The sequence below is a fragment of the Pleurodeles waltl genome, chromosome 3_1, assembly GCF_031143425.1.
Source record: "Pleurodeles waltl isolate 20211129_DDA chromosome 3_1, aPleWal1.hap1.20221129, whole genome shotgun sequence".
Lineage (NCBI taxonomy): Eukaryota > Metazoa > Chordata > Amphibia > Caudata > Salamandridae > Pleurodeles > Pleurodeles waltl.
Genome location: NC_090440.1, coordinates 116,726,071 through 116,739,943, shown reverse-complemented (window position 1 = coordinate 116,739,943; position 13,873 = coordinate 116,726,071).

Genomic DNA, 13,873 nt, shown 5'->3' with positions numbered 1-13,873 from the left:
GAGGTGCAGTGGTCCGTAGAGAGGGGCCCGGTGGCTCCAGAGGGTCCGAGAAGGTTAAGGGCAAGCTTTATTTCACCACTAGGGGCTAAGGAGTCGTCTCATTGGCCGTTGCCCACTTCCATCTGCTTCCATCCACCTGCCAGCCTACTTACTTTTAGTTGCCAGTCACCGCCGGTCACAGCTATAGACTTTTATTTATTGGATGGTGGGCAGCATGCGTTTGGCTCTCGTGGCAGTTGCAGTGGTAACTTTGGAAGCAGCCAGGCTGGTTGAGCGGATAGCTCCTGTTTCGGCCATTTTGACTCACCATTGTATTGCCATGTGAACCGCTCAGGGGGGTTAGGGAGGAGCGGAGAGGGCAAGGCAATAGCATGTTAGGCATGGCTCCACAGGGTTGAGGGCTACAGAATGCAGAGGTGGCCTGTCTAGGTGTTGGTGCAGCTTGCATGCTGTGGCCCTTCCCCCCCTATTATGTACTGTCTGCTCCCCATTTTTACTCCTCTCGCCCCCTTTATTAATGAAGATAATTCCTCACTAATCTGCACACTGAATATGTTGCACACGTTGGAGTCCAGGAAGAGGCAGGAAGAGCCATTTTGCATGGAAAAGGTAACAGTGGAGGCCCTTTTGACCTGTAAGCCTCAGAGGTGATGGAGGACCAGAAGTGGCTGGGGTGTGTTTGCCGTGAAGTCCTGAAGCATTTTTTGCCTTTATCCTCACCTCCCCCTCTGTGTGTGTTGTGTGCCTAAGGTGCTCCTCAGTTTTGACACTCTGCAGTGGTGCCCTCTCTCTCTCATGCTGCAGAGGCAGGGTGAGTTGGGCTGGGTTGGGGTGCTGCAGAGGGAATACAGGGCTGGGCTAGCACTAATTGGCATAAGTGTGGTATGGTGCACATTGGGGCAGGGTGGCTGAGATGGGGTTCAGGCTAAATTTGCTAGAGGGGTCAGTTAGTGGCCCAGGTGCTGCTTGTTGGTAGCATTTGGGGTGCAGTTGGAGCCTGAAGGCAGCTCAAAGCTGGGTAACTTTGTAGAGGTTATTGGGGATTTTACTTCTACTTATCTTCCGACTTATATATTTAGTTGGCTGTTTAAGCGGAAATGGTAGTCAAGTCCTTTAGGAGATTGCCTTATTAGCCTGGATAAAATGACATTAAGGAGATTACATTCTGGTCATGTGATTGTTACAGCTACTTCTTCTTCTAATAACCTCCTGAACTTAAAAAAAATCTATTCTCTGAAGGAAGTTTCAGTTGTCTAATTTCCTTTGAAGTCTCATCTTTCAATCTTCAGCTTCTTCTCAATGAGTGGTAAGTTTGAAGAAAAAATAGACATGGCCACTGGTACTGGTATGGTCCAAGTACATGACACAATTTTAGATGCTTCATTGGGATTCTTTTTGTCAGGATGTTCAAATTGGTCAAAGCTCACCCTCGACTATAAAGTTAAATCCACACTGTGGATCTTCTTGTGCAGTGGAAGGGAAAGTGTTCCTTGTAGTGATACCAGGATGGATCCTATGGATTTTGCAGTACTGGGCTCTGTCTCTAAAAAGCCATATTGAATCGGACTCTGTAAGTGGCACACCTGGCACTTGGGGGTTGGATTTTAGCCTCGGTCAGGGGGATCATTCAGATTGTCATCGTGGACAAACTGCCTCTCCAGTGTTAAAACACCCGTCACATAATAAAAGCTCTACTGGGTGCTATTGTGATGAGCTTAAAGGGGATCCTGGCACACTGGGAAATTTTACTTTGACAGATAGAGATGCTTTTAATTATATGAATCTGTAGAGGGAGATATGTTCGATATCACCTGTTGTTTGTGGTGGGGGCAGGTTACGCCATGCTTGCCTAGTCACCCTTCTTTGCCGACTTTGTTTAGTAGTACACTTTCTTTAAGGGCCTCATCATTGATTTCAGTGAATTCAATGAATTGCGAGTCATATTCGTCCTCTGGGGCTCAAAGCTTTGTGCATCTGTTTAATCTGGAAATGGAAGTGGTATGTTGGGTAAATGCCTCATCTGAAATTATTTTCTGTTTTGAAAAAGTGTTATCCTCTATTGTGTCTTTATTGCAAAGATCTGTCTCTAATTCCGATCATGTATTAGTGAAGTTGTGTCCAATTCTTTTAGGGGGACCCAGCACCTTACCTCCCCTGGCTAATGTCTAGCGCAGGTACAAAAGACAAAATAGGTGAAATTGCAGGCCACTCAAGATAATCTGTCTGCTAATGGTGGTCTAAAAGATTTCGGTATCCAGGTGGGTAAGCCTTGTGAGCCTAGGGCTCTTCCCTTCCCTCGGGGGTGATAGATGGACAAACTGGGGTTACACCAAAGGAAGATAATGGCCCTCATTCTGACCCTGGCGGTCGGTGATAAAGCGGCGGCCAACCCGCCAACAGGCCGGCGGTCCAAAATATGCAATTCTGACCCTGGCGGGAACCGCCAACACAGCCCGCCGCATTAACACTCCGCCCGCCACGGCGGAACAAACAAACAGCGCGGCGGTCACCGCCAACAGCCAGGCGGCAGACAATGTACCGCCCACCCTATCACGACCCACCAATCCGCCACCTTTTCCGGGGCGGGAGCCCCGCCGATAAAAACACGGCGGAAACAGACTACGAACGGGAAAACGCTCACCTCCACATACTCCACGCGAGATTCCGGCAGTATGGAACCCGAGTTACAGGTCATCCCCGCACTCCTATACCTGCTCCTGTACCAGGAGCACGCCCGGCGGCGCGGAAGACATCGGTGAGTACTGCACCTACGACACAGGGGAGGGAAAAGATTACCGGCACACACCCACCCACCCACACCCACTACAACACACACATCAATGCATTCCCACAGATCACTGTCACAACCCACAAACCCCCCCTCCGAAATAATGCAAAGACCAAAAGAAGAGATCTTAAATGGGCAGATATATTGAAAAATGGACAGCAGTAATCCAAATAAATAAATAAACTATGTACAAAATATATACATCTACTATATGTAGTCCAACCACTGTCCGTGGACCACAGGGGTCCTGAGCAAAGGGGCAAGTCCCAGTCCCACGACAAGAACTCCACGGAGAGAACACTGCAGGGGCATCAGAAAGAAAAAAGGACAGGCACCTCAGGGGGAAGGGAAGGGGGGGCACCTCAGCCACTTGAGTACACGACGCCAGATCCACGAGGGGACTCCATGACCACTGGCCCATCCTGGGGAGTGCAAAGCCACAGTCCATACAGTCCATACAGTGGGTGGCCTGCCCACTGGCCCATCCTGGGGAGTGCAAAGCCACAGTCCATACAGTCCATACAGTGGGAGGCCTGCCCACTGGCCCATCCTGGGGAGTGCAAAGCCACAGTCCATACAGTCCATACAGTGGGTTGCCTGCCCACTGGCCCATCCTGGGGAGTGCAAAGCCACAGTCCATACAGTCCATACAGTGGGTGGCCTGCCCACTGGGCCATCCTGGGGAGTGCAAAGCCACAGTCCATACAGTCCATACAGTGGGTGGCCTGCCCACTGGCCCATCCTGGGGAGTGCAAAGCCACAGTCCATACAGTCCATACAGTGGGTGGCCTGCCCACTGGGCCATCCTGGGGAGTGCAAAGCCACAGTCCATACAGTCCATACAGTGGGTGGCCTGCCCACTGGCCCATCCTGGGGAGTGCAAAGCCACAGTCCATACAGTCCATACAGTGGGTGGCCTGCCCACTGGGCCATACTGGGGAGTGCAAAGCCACAGTCCAAACAGTCCATAACAGACTCCACTGCCACTGGAGGAGGCATGTTGGCCAGAGGACATCCTGCAGCCCTGCCCGAGACAGATCCTGCCCTGCCACGTCTGCCAAAGGGCCAGCGGTTCTTGCCTGGAAGGGCCCAGTTCAGCGGTTCTTGAGACGGCGGTCCCCAGCGGAGTGGTGCTGGAGACGGCGGGGCCCAGTTCAGCGGTTCTTGCCTTGAAGGGCCCAGTCCAGCGGTTCTTGCCTTGAAGGGCCCAGTTCAGCGGTTCCTGCCTTGAAGGGCCCAGTTCAGCGGTTCTTGAGACGGCGGTCCCCAGCGGAGCGGTGCTGGAGACGGCGGGGCCCAGTTCAGCGGTTCTTGCCTTGAAGGGCCCAGTTCAGCGGTTCTTGCCTTGAAGGGCCCAGTTCAGCGGTTCCTGCCTTGAAGGGCCCAGTTCAGCGGTTCTTGCCTTGAAGGGCCCAGTTCAGCGGTTCTTGCCTTGAAGGGCCCAGTTCAGCGGTTCTTGCCTTGAAGGGCCCAGTTCAGCGGTTCTTGCCTTGAAGGGCCCAGTTCAGCGGTTCCTGCCTTGAAGGGCCCAGTTCAGCGGTTCTTGAGACGGCGGTCCCCAGCGGAGCGGTGCTGGAGACGGCGGGGCCCAGTTCAGCGGTTCCTGCCTTGAAGGGCCCAGTTCAGCGGTTCTTGAGACGGCGGTCCCCAGCGGAGCGGTGCTGGAGACGGCGGGGCCCAGTTCAGCGGTTCTTGCCTTGAAGGGCCCAGTTCAGCGGTTCCTGCCTTGAAGGGCCCAGTTCAGCGGTTCTTGAGACGGCGGTCCCCAGCGGAGCGGTGCTGGAGATGGCGGGGCCCAGTTCAGCGGTTCTTGCCTTGAAGGGCCCAGTTCAGCGGTTCCTGCCTTGAAGGGCCCAGTTCAGCGGTTCTTGAGACGGCGGTCCCCAGCGGAGCGGTGCTGGAGACGGCGGGGCCCAGTTCAGCGGTTCTTGCCTTGAAGGGCCCAGTTCAGCGGTTCCTGCCTTGAAGGGCCCAGTTCAGCAGTTCTTGAGACGGCGGTCCCCAGCGGAGCGGTGCTGGAGACGGCGGGGCCCAGTTCAGCGGTTCTTGCCTTGAAGGGCCCAGTTCAGCGGTTCTTGCCTTGAAGGGCCCAGTTCAGCGGTTCTTGAGACGGCGGTCCCCAGCGGAGCCGTGCTGGAGACGGCGGCCATTCTATGGCCAACTGCTCATTGCCTGGTGGTGCCCTCCTGGGCAGCGGGGATGGTGCTCCTTCAATGCCCACCTGGGCTGTGGGTGGTGGGGCCCTCCTGGCCAGCTGGGCTGGGTCCTCCCTGGGCAGCGGCTATGGGGGTGGTGGGCTCCTCCTGGGCAGCTGTGACGGGTCCTCCATGGGCAGCGGCTATGGGGGTTGCGGGCTCCTCCTGGGCAGCTGTGACGGGTCCTCCATGGGCAGCAGGCCTGCTGCCTGACTTCTCCGCCTTGCTGCCCTTGCCCTCCTTAGTCGGGAGTCTGTGGCCCTTTCCTCCCTTTGGAGCTGTGGCTGTTGACGGTGGCTGGCTAGTGTCCTGGGGGGATATAGAACCCGGGCTCCTGCGGCGGCCCTTCCGCCTTCTGCTCCTCTTCCCAGGGGGTGGGCTGGCTGTCCCCTTGCTGCTGGGCGAAGATCCAGACCTGCGGGCTGGTGGGCTCCAATACCCCTGCACCCTTGTCAAGGGGGCTGCAGGGCTGGTGGTGGCTGAGGTGCTCTTCTTACCCCGACGAGAAGGAGGGGGGGGCTCAGGGTCAGGAAAGAAGGTAGCAGTAGAGAGATAGATTTTCTTGGGACAATGGATAGTGGTAGGTACAGTGGGTATGGGAGTGGAGGGAGAGGATGTGGTTGTAGGCGAGACAAGTTTGCTGTCTTTGGGTGCAGGTGCAGGAGCGGGAGGCTGTCGTGAGGTGGATGGCTGTTGGGTGGGTGGGTGTGTGCGTTTGTGTGGTGTGGAAGAGGGGGTGACAGACACAGTGGGAGAGGACACAGGGGACGTGTAAATGGCAGTGGGGGTGGTGACTGCACGTGTGTGGACTGTACTGGAGGGTGTGCTGGTGATGGAAACACTGGCTGATGGTGAGGTGAATGAAGGTGTGAGTGTAGACGTCACAGGGAGGGAGGAGGGAGACGAGGAGGTGGGGGTCACAGAGGTGGTAGTGACTGTTGGCATGTCTGCATCGGAATGTTGCTTGTGTGAATGTCTGCGTGATCTGTGGTGCTTATGTTTGGATGAGCTGCTCTTGGGTGTTGAGGTGTGTGCAGGCTGGTCTGATGGTGTGGGTGGGACAGGCAGAGGAACAGGAGACTGGGAGGAGGGAGTTAGTAGAGGGAGGCAGGAGACAGGGACAATGGCTGCCGTCAGTGCTGAGGCCAGAGCCTGGAACGATCGCTGATGGGCAGCCTGACCCGAATGAATGCCCTCCAGGTACGCATTGCTGCGATGAACCTCCCTCTCCACCCCCTGGATGGCATTCAAAAGGGTAGTCTGCCCAACAATGAGCGTTCGGAGGAGGTCAATGACCTCCTCACTGAGGGCAGCGGGGGTAACAGGGGCAGGGCCTGAGGTGCCTGGGGCGAAGGAGATGCCTGGCTTCCTGGCAGAGCGGGCACGGGGCGAACGCTGAGGGGCTGCTGGGAGGGCGGAGATGGTGCCCTGGGTGGCGGCTGTACCTGTAATGGCGGGGGGCACGGATGGTGCCACCCCCACAAGGGAGCTCCCTTCCGAGGACGTGTCCGTGTCGCTGCAGGGTCCAGTCGTCCCCGTTGTGGAGCTCCCCTCGCCCTCCGTCTCACTGGTCCAGTCAGACTCTGTGGCATGGCCCTCCTGGGCCATGTGAGATGCAGCTCCCTCCTGCCCCGATGCCACTTCTCCTCCGCCTGATGATGCTGATGCACACAAGCACAGAAAGACAAACAAAAAGGGGGGGGGAGAGAGAAATAAAGAGATTTTGAGTACATGGATCACCGGTACAGTTAGCGGACATGACAGACACAGATGCCCCCTGCACTAAGTTGCGCACTTGGGGTCCGCTACGCATTCCGTGGAACATGCCCTACACGCCTAGAGTTGACAACTGCACCCATGGATGACACTGCCCAGGGATGGCTGTACTGGCACACTACTGAGGGTGGTGGCTGGGGACACAGGGGCTTACGGGGGTGCCCAGCCTACAGATATCGCCCTGGCCTAGGGGGACCCACAGCCCTCCTCCCCCACCCAGACACCTCCACTGCGCGAAAACAGAGTAGATTATGCTTGTACTCACCCCCTTGTGTCTGCTGTGCTGCCGTCACGCGCCCATCCAAATCAGGGTAGGCCACCGCCAGGATCCGGAACATCAGGGGGGTCAGTTGACGGCAGGCACCCCGCCAACGTTGGGAGGCCATCCCCAGCAGAGACTCGGCGGTCTTCTTGGTCCCGCAGCGGATGTCCTCCCACCTCTTGCGGCAGTGGGTGCCCCGTCGATGGTGGACCCCCAGGGTCCGGACTTCCTTGGCGATGGCACGCCAAATCCCGATCTTCTCATGGGCGCGGACCTATGTGACACGTACAGGGAGGGAGAAATACCACGTTCAAGTTTGTCTGCATTTTCGTTGCCAGTGGCCCAACGCCCCCCATCCCCGCCAGGCCCCCTGCCATGCCCCCCGCCAGGCCCAACATGCCCCCCATCCCCGCCAGGCCCCCCGCCAGGCCCCACGCCAGTCCCAACATGCGCCCCATCCCCGCCAGGCCCCCCGCCAGGCCCCCCGCCAGGCCCAACATGCCCCCCATCCCTGCCAGGCCCCCCGCCAGGCCCCCAAGCCAGCCAGTGGCCCCAAATCCATACTGAATTAAGCTCACTTGTTGGTCTGGAGGACCGTAGAGTAGCGCATACTGGGGGAGGACCCCATCCACAAGTTTCTCCAACTCTTCTCCAGTGAAGGCAGGGGCCCTTTCCCCAGGCGCAGCAGCCATTGTCCCTTCCAGACCGAGGTCACAGCAACACTTGCAGTATAGGTCCTCTCCTGTGAAAGTTCAAGTCGCAAGTGAATAAGTAGATAGAAAATGGCGGTCACGCCCGCGGCGGTGCGTACCGCGGCAGTGCGTACCGCCACCGCCGGCGCCCTTCGCCATTGGCTCCTGAAACCCATAGGCTTCAATGTTAACCAATGCGGCTTCGCGCCGCGGTCTTCGACCGCCGACCGCCGCGGTGTGCCACGCCAGCGCATTGACCTCACATCCCATTGTCACACTTCACAGGTCAGGCAGCCGCCATTTCGAGGGTCCACATGGCTCAATTTCAACTGCGTCACACAGGCCTAGGCCTTGCATAGCCACTCATACACGCCATTCACTGCATAGAGAATCGTTTACTGTGCAAGCTGTGAGTACGTACCTGTGGGTTGCTTGACTGTGTGCTCCATGTTGTCCTTCCTAGGCTCCGTCCGCTGGGTTTGGCGAGGAGACGGATGAATCCTCCCGTGTACAGGCCGCTGGTGGACCTGTCGACAATGGAAGCACGCCACATTATCCTGACCTACCGGCTTGACCGTGCCACTATACATGAACTGTGTGCCCAGCTGGAGCCCGACCTGATGTCCCCCATCCGCCAACCCACAGGGATTCCCCCTCTGGTGCAGGTCCTGTCAGTACTCCATTTCTTGGCAAGTGGGTCATTTCAGACAACAGTGGGAATTGCTTCTGGGATGTCTCAGCCCATGTTTTCGAAGGTGTTATCCAGAGTGTTGTCTGCCCTGATGAAATACATGAGGAGCTACATCCTTTTCCCTGAGGTGGGCGAATTGGCTACAGTGAAGGGTGATTTCTATGCCCTTGGACATATTCCCAACGTCATTGGTGCCATTGATGGGACCCATGTGGCTTTGGTTCCCCCAAGAGACAGGGAGCAGGTGTACAGGAACAGAAAAAGTTACCATTCCATGAACATCCAGGTGGTGTGTTTGGCTGACCAGTACATCTCGCATGTAAATGCCAAATTCCCTGGGTCAGTGCATGACGCCTACATCCTAAGGAATAGCAGCATCCCTTACGTGATGGAACAGCTAGAGAGACACCGTGTATGGCTATTGGGGGACTCTGGGTACCCCAACCTGTCATGGCTACTGACCCCAGTAAGGAATCCCCGGACCAGAGCAGAGGAACGGTACAATTAGGCCCATGGGCGTACTAGGAGGGTGATCGAACGCACCTTCGGCCTCCTAAAGGCCAGGTTTCGGTGCCTGCATATGACAGGTGGATCCCTAATGTACTCACCTAAGAAGGTGTGTCACATCATCGTGGCCTGCTGCATGCTTCACAACCTGGCTTTGCGCCGCCAGGTGCCTTTCCTGCAGGAGGATGGTCCAGATGGTGGTGTTGTGGCAGCTGTGGAACCTGTGGAGAGTGAAGAGGAGGAAGACGACGGGGATGAAACAGACAACAGGGACAGAATCATTGCACAGTACTTCCAATAGGACACAGGTAACAATTCAAACATAATTTAGTAAATGTAAAATACTCTCCTGCATCTCTGCTGCCTGTCTATTTGCCCCAGTGTATGATGACTGAGTTGTGGCTTTTCCCTCCCTATTTCAGATCTGGGGTCCCCACTACGAGTCCTGTGCTTCGTTTCCCCATGGACTACAGCTTTGTGGCAGCTGTTTGTTGACTTCACTATGTACAAGGACATATTTGCACTGTCATGTCAATTACAATATTTAGAAATCACAGCCAGACTCCAGATAGTTTTGTGCAAAATAGGTGTTTATTTCAGTGCTCAAAATGGGATGGGTGGTTTCAAGTGGGTGGGGGCTATGGTGAAGGAATGTCCATGGCAGAGTCCAGAGTAACAGTCACACAGGTGCATTGTCCATAGGCCTGTGGAGAGATGGAGCATGGGCAGTTCAAGGATGGACAGGGTGACAATGTGGGACAGTGGGATGACATCAGGTGGTATCCTTTGCTGGCGGGGGTCTTGACATCCTACTCTGTCTTCTTGCGAGATCTCAGGGCCCTCTTGCGGGGTGGTTCTTCTCCTGCAGGAGGTGGGGGTCTGGTGGGCTGCTGTTGTGCGGGGGCCTCCTGTCCACTAGCGCAGGCGGAGGTGGTTGGCTGTTCTTGGTCCAGGCTAGTGGCAGGGGCCCTTTGTTGTTGTTGAGTGTCCGTCCTGGTGTTGATGAGTTCCTGCAGCAGCCCTACCATGGTAACCAGGGTGGAGGTGAGGGCTCTGATGTCCTCCCTGTACCCCCGATAGTGTTCCTCCTGCAGTACCTGGATCTCCTGGAACCTGGCCAGTACCGTCGCCATCGTCTCCTGGGAGCGGTTGTATGCTCCCATGATGGTGGTGAGGGCCTCGTGGAGAGTGGGTTCCCTGGGCCCGTCCCCCCCCTGTCGCACAGCTGCCCTCCGAGTTGCCCTGTTTCCCTGGGCCTCTGCCCCCTGGCCGGTGTGCCCACTACCACTGCCCCCAGGTCCCTGTTGTTGTTGGGGTGGTGGGTTATCCTGGGTGCCCTGTAGTGGTAGACACACCGCAGATTGACGTGCCCTGGAGACAGAGGCATGGGCCCGCTGGGTGGGAGCTGTGCTGGTGTTCCCAGAGGGGTTTGGGTCTGTAGTGGCCTGTGGCTGTCTGAGGGGAACCGACTGTCCAGAGGTCCCCGATGGTCTGGGCTGGTCATCAGTGTCCAGGTCGACATAGCTGCTGTCATCGCTGACGGCCTCTTGGGTGGGGGGTGTGGAGAATTCTGGGCCCTCCGTGGCGGTGTGTTGGCGGTCGGGTCCTGCAGGGGTATAGAGGTATGGTTATAGTTTCAATGTGTGCCATATGGGTGTATCTGTGGGTTCCCGTGTCCCCAAGTGCTGGCATTCGTGTGTGGGGGCTTTGGTGAGGGTGGCTTGTGGGGGGGATGTGTATATGCATTGGGCATGCTTTGGTGATGGGTGTCCATGCTTAGTGGACGCATGCAGGCCTAGGTTTTGGGATGTGTGGGTTGTGATGGTGAGACATTGGCAGGGAATAGGTGTTCTGGGGGTGGGGGTGAGGATGGTGGTGGGGGTGAGGATGGTGGTGGGGGTGAGGGTGGGGGTGAGGATGGGGGTGGGGGTGAGGGTGGGGTTCGAGGATGAGGGTGGGGTTCGAGGATGGGGGTGAGGGTTGGGGTATGATTTGGCATGCAGGTGGGGGGGAAGCAGTATTGAAGCTTCAACTTACCAGAATCCATTCCTCCGCCGACTCCTGCGAGGCCGTCAGTATGCAGGATGTTCACGACTTCCTCCTCCCATGTTGTAAATTGTGGGGGTTGGGGTGGGGGTCCTCCGCCAGTCTTCTGCACGGCGATGTTGTGCCTGGATACCATGGAACGCACCTTCCCCCGTAGGTCGTTCCATCGCTTCCTGATGTCTTCCCGATTTCTGGGGTGCTGTCCCACAGCGTTGACCCTGTCGACAATCCTCTGCCATAGCTCCGTCCTCCGGGCAATGCTGGTGTATTGGACCTGTGTGCCGAAGAGCTGGGGCTCTACCCGAACGATTTCCTCCACCATGACCCTGAGTTCTTCGTCTGAGAAGCGGGGGTGTCTTTGGGGTGCCATGGAGTGGTGTGTATGATGTGTGGGGTGGAGTATGTGTAGTTAAGTGTGGTGGTGTGTGTTGTTTTGTGTGTGGATATTGTGTGGGTGATGGTGTAGTGTGCCTCTGTGTGATGGTGTTCTGTGATCGCTGCTGTGTCTCTCAGTGCTTCTTTTTGGATTTTGGTCGAAGGGGTTTGTGGGTGATGTGGGTGTGTGTTTTATATTGTATTGTGTGTGTGGGAGTGGTGTGTGTATGTGTATCAGGTGTGTGGAATTCAAATCGTCCAATGTGGCTGAGTTTTGTTCGTTTGTGTGTATTCTGACCGCGGCGGTGTGTACCGCCAATGGAAAACCGTGTTTGAAAGACCGCCGTGTGGATTCGTGGGTCGTAATGGCATGGGCGTATTTCTGTTGGCGTGACGGTGGAGGTTTGGTCACCTCCACTTTTCCGCCGACCGCTGGTCTGGCGGTCTTTTGTGGCTGTCGGATTTTCGGAGGTTTGGCTGCTGCGGGTCAGAATGACCGTGGCGGATCACGTTGACCGCGGCGGAATTATGGAGGATTTCTGACCGGCGGTAGGCGCCTTTTACCGCCGAGGTCAGAATGACCACCAATGTGTATTGTCTAAAATATCTATTTCACGGGTACAACCAGGACGAGCAAGGGGCCCTAGAAATAGAGAAACCCATACATGTTTTTCTGATTTTTTACAAAAGAGCAGCACTTATTTGTGCTCCTTCCCCTCATGTTTGATCTTCCACAGTACTCTCCAAAGTGTCCTCAAATAGGGATTCCCAGGGGGTGGAGACCACCAGAGGGCAAACCCCCAAAAAGGAAGGAAAAAAAAAACATTCTATTATGAAATGTAGGTCAAAGAAATTAAAGTTTGCAAGTGTCTCTATCTTCTTGCCCTTCTGGATGCATCTGACAAATGGATTGCCAATAGTATATTACTACATCTCCAGAAGTGGCCATTCGGTAATAATTTTATTCCTGCTGAGAAGCCTGGTTTTCACAAAAGCAGTGGTACTCTTGATAAAATGATTGCCGTCAAACATTAATCGAAAAGTATCCTTTGGCTAGGGGCATGCCCATGTACTCTGCTTTTATTGATTTGTCCATGGCGCTCAACAGGGTTGACAGAGGGACACAGTGAAGAAAATTGACTGCATTAGGGTTGTCTGCTCATCGTCTGAAGCTAATAATGACCTTGAGTTTCTCTGTGTGGACACCAGTCTTTTTGGGAGGAATCCAAGGTTAGTCGAGTAGAGTAGTGACGCATAACAATTTGAAGCAGGGTGCCTGCTCTCCCCTTCGCTTTTTTTAACTTTATATTCATGATTTGCCTCGGATAAAGAGGGATCCACCAAAGATAGGCCTAACAAATGTTGGTAGCCTTCTTTATGCAGATTATGTCATTTTACTGGATTTATCTCCTATAGGCCTTCAAAGGCGACTTTGTGCCCTGGAGAAATAGTCAGAAGAGCATTTTTTTCAAAATGAACATATCTAAGAACAAAGTTATTATTTTTAGAAAGACTAGTTGTGAAATTAGGCAGACATTTATTTGGTTTTCAGGGAATGTTGAGTTGGAAGTGGTGCAGTTTTATTTCTAACTCATTAGAATATTTTCAAGTAACTGCTTAGATAAAGAACACATAAAACATTGCCAAAGTACGGAGCTGTCTCAGGCCTCTGTTATTAACAGATTATATAAGAGTTGTGGGCAGAGGGATTTTGCACATGTCATTTTGATGTATAAGGTTAAAGCACAGTCTACACTGAGTTATGCCTGTGAAGTGATGGATGAGCAGCACTGGTCCTTTTTTGAGAAAGTAAAGGGGTGTATATGGCATTAAATTTGTAATCTGAATTCTATGGCTTCTCCTTCTGCCCTTTGGCTTGAATTTGGGATATCTTCCTGTAGCTGGGATTTGAACTCCCCGGCTACATCGGACAGAAAACCGGGATCAGAACGCTGCTCTACCGACCCCTGCGGACTAGAAAATAATGATATTGGTAATCCGGATGGCCGGATTCCCGAAAACATACCTGTAAGATGCAGAGATGAGGAAACGATCGCCAAAGCTGGGAACCCCGATATCCGGTGTCCCCGATAGTGTAAAAAAATGGACGACGGACTACGCGCGCTGCGCCCGTTGAAAACAAGGGACGCCGATGTAGGAGGGACGGAAGGAGGCAAAAGGAAGGAGACGGTCTACGAAGAAACGCCGACGGAGGAGCAGACGACCACCGGCCCAGATGATACTGCTACGAGACAGGAGGGTCCCAAGGAGCTTGAACGCCGCCACGTCCCCGTAGGGACGTGGCTAACTCAGGTACGGTCCTGCTTAAAGGACAGCTTTCGTTATATTGTGGGGAGGGAGGGTGCTGGGGAGACGAGAGGAGAGGAGGAGAAGGGGGTGGGGGAGGGAGATAAGGAGAGGAGAGGGAAGGGGTTGAGAAGGGCACCTGAGCAACATTTATGGGCACAGAGACAAAGAGAAGTTATTAAACCAAGTACAACCCACAGAGGTGACTTCACTGGACGCCTGAACCTAGTATCA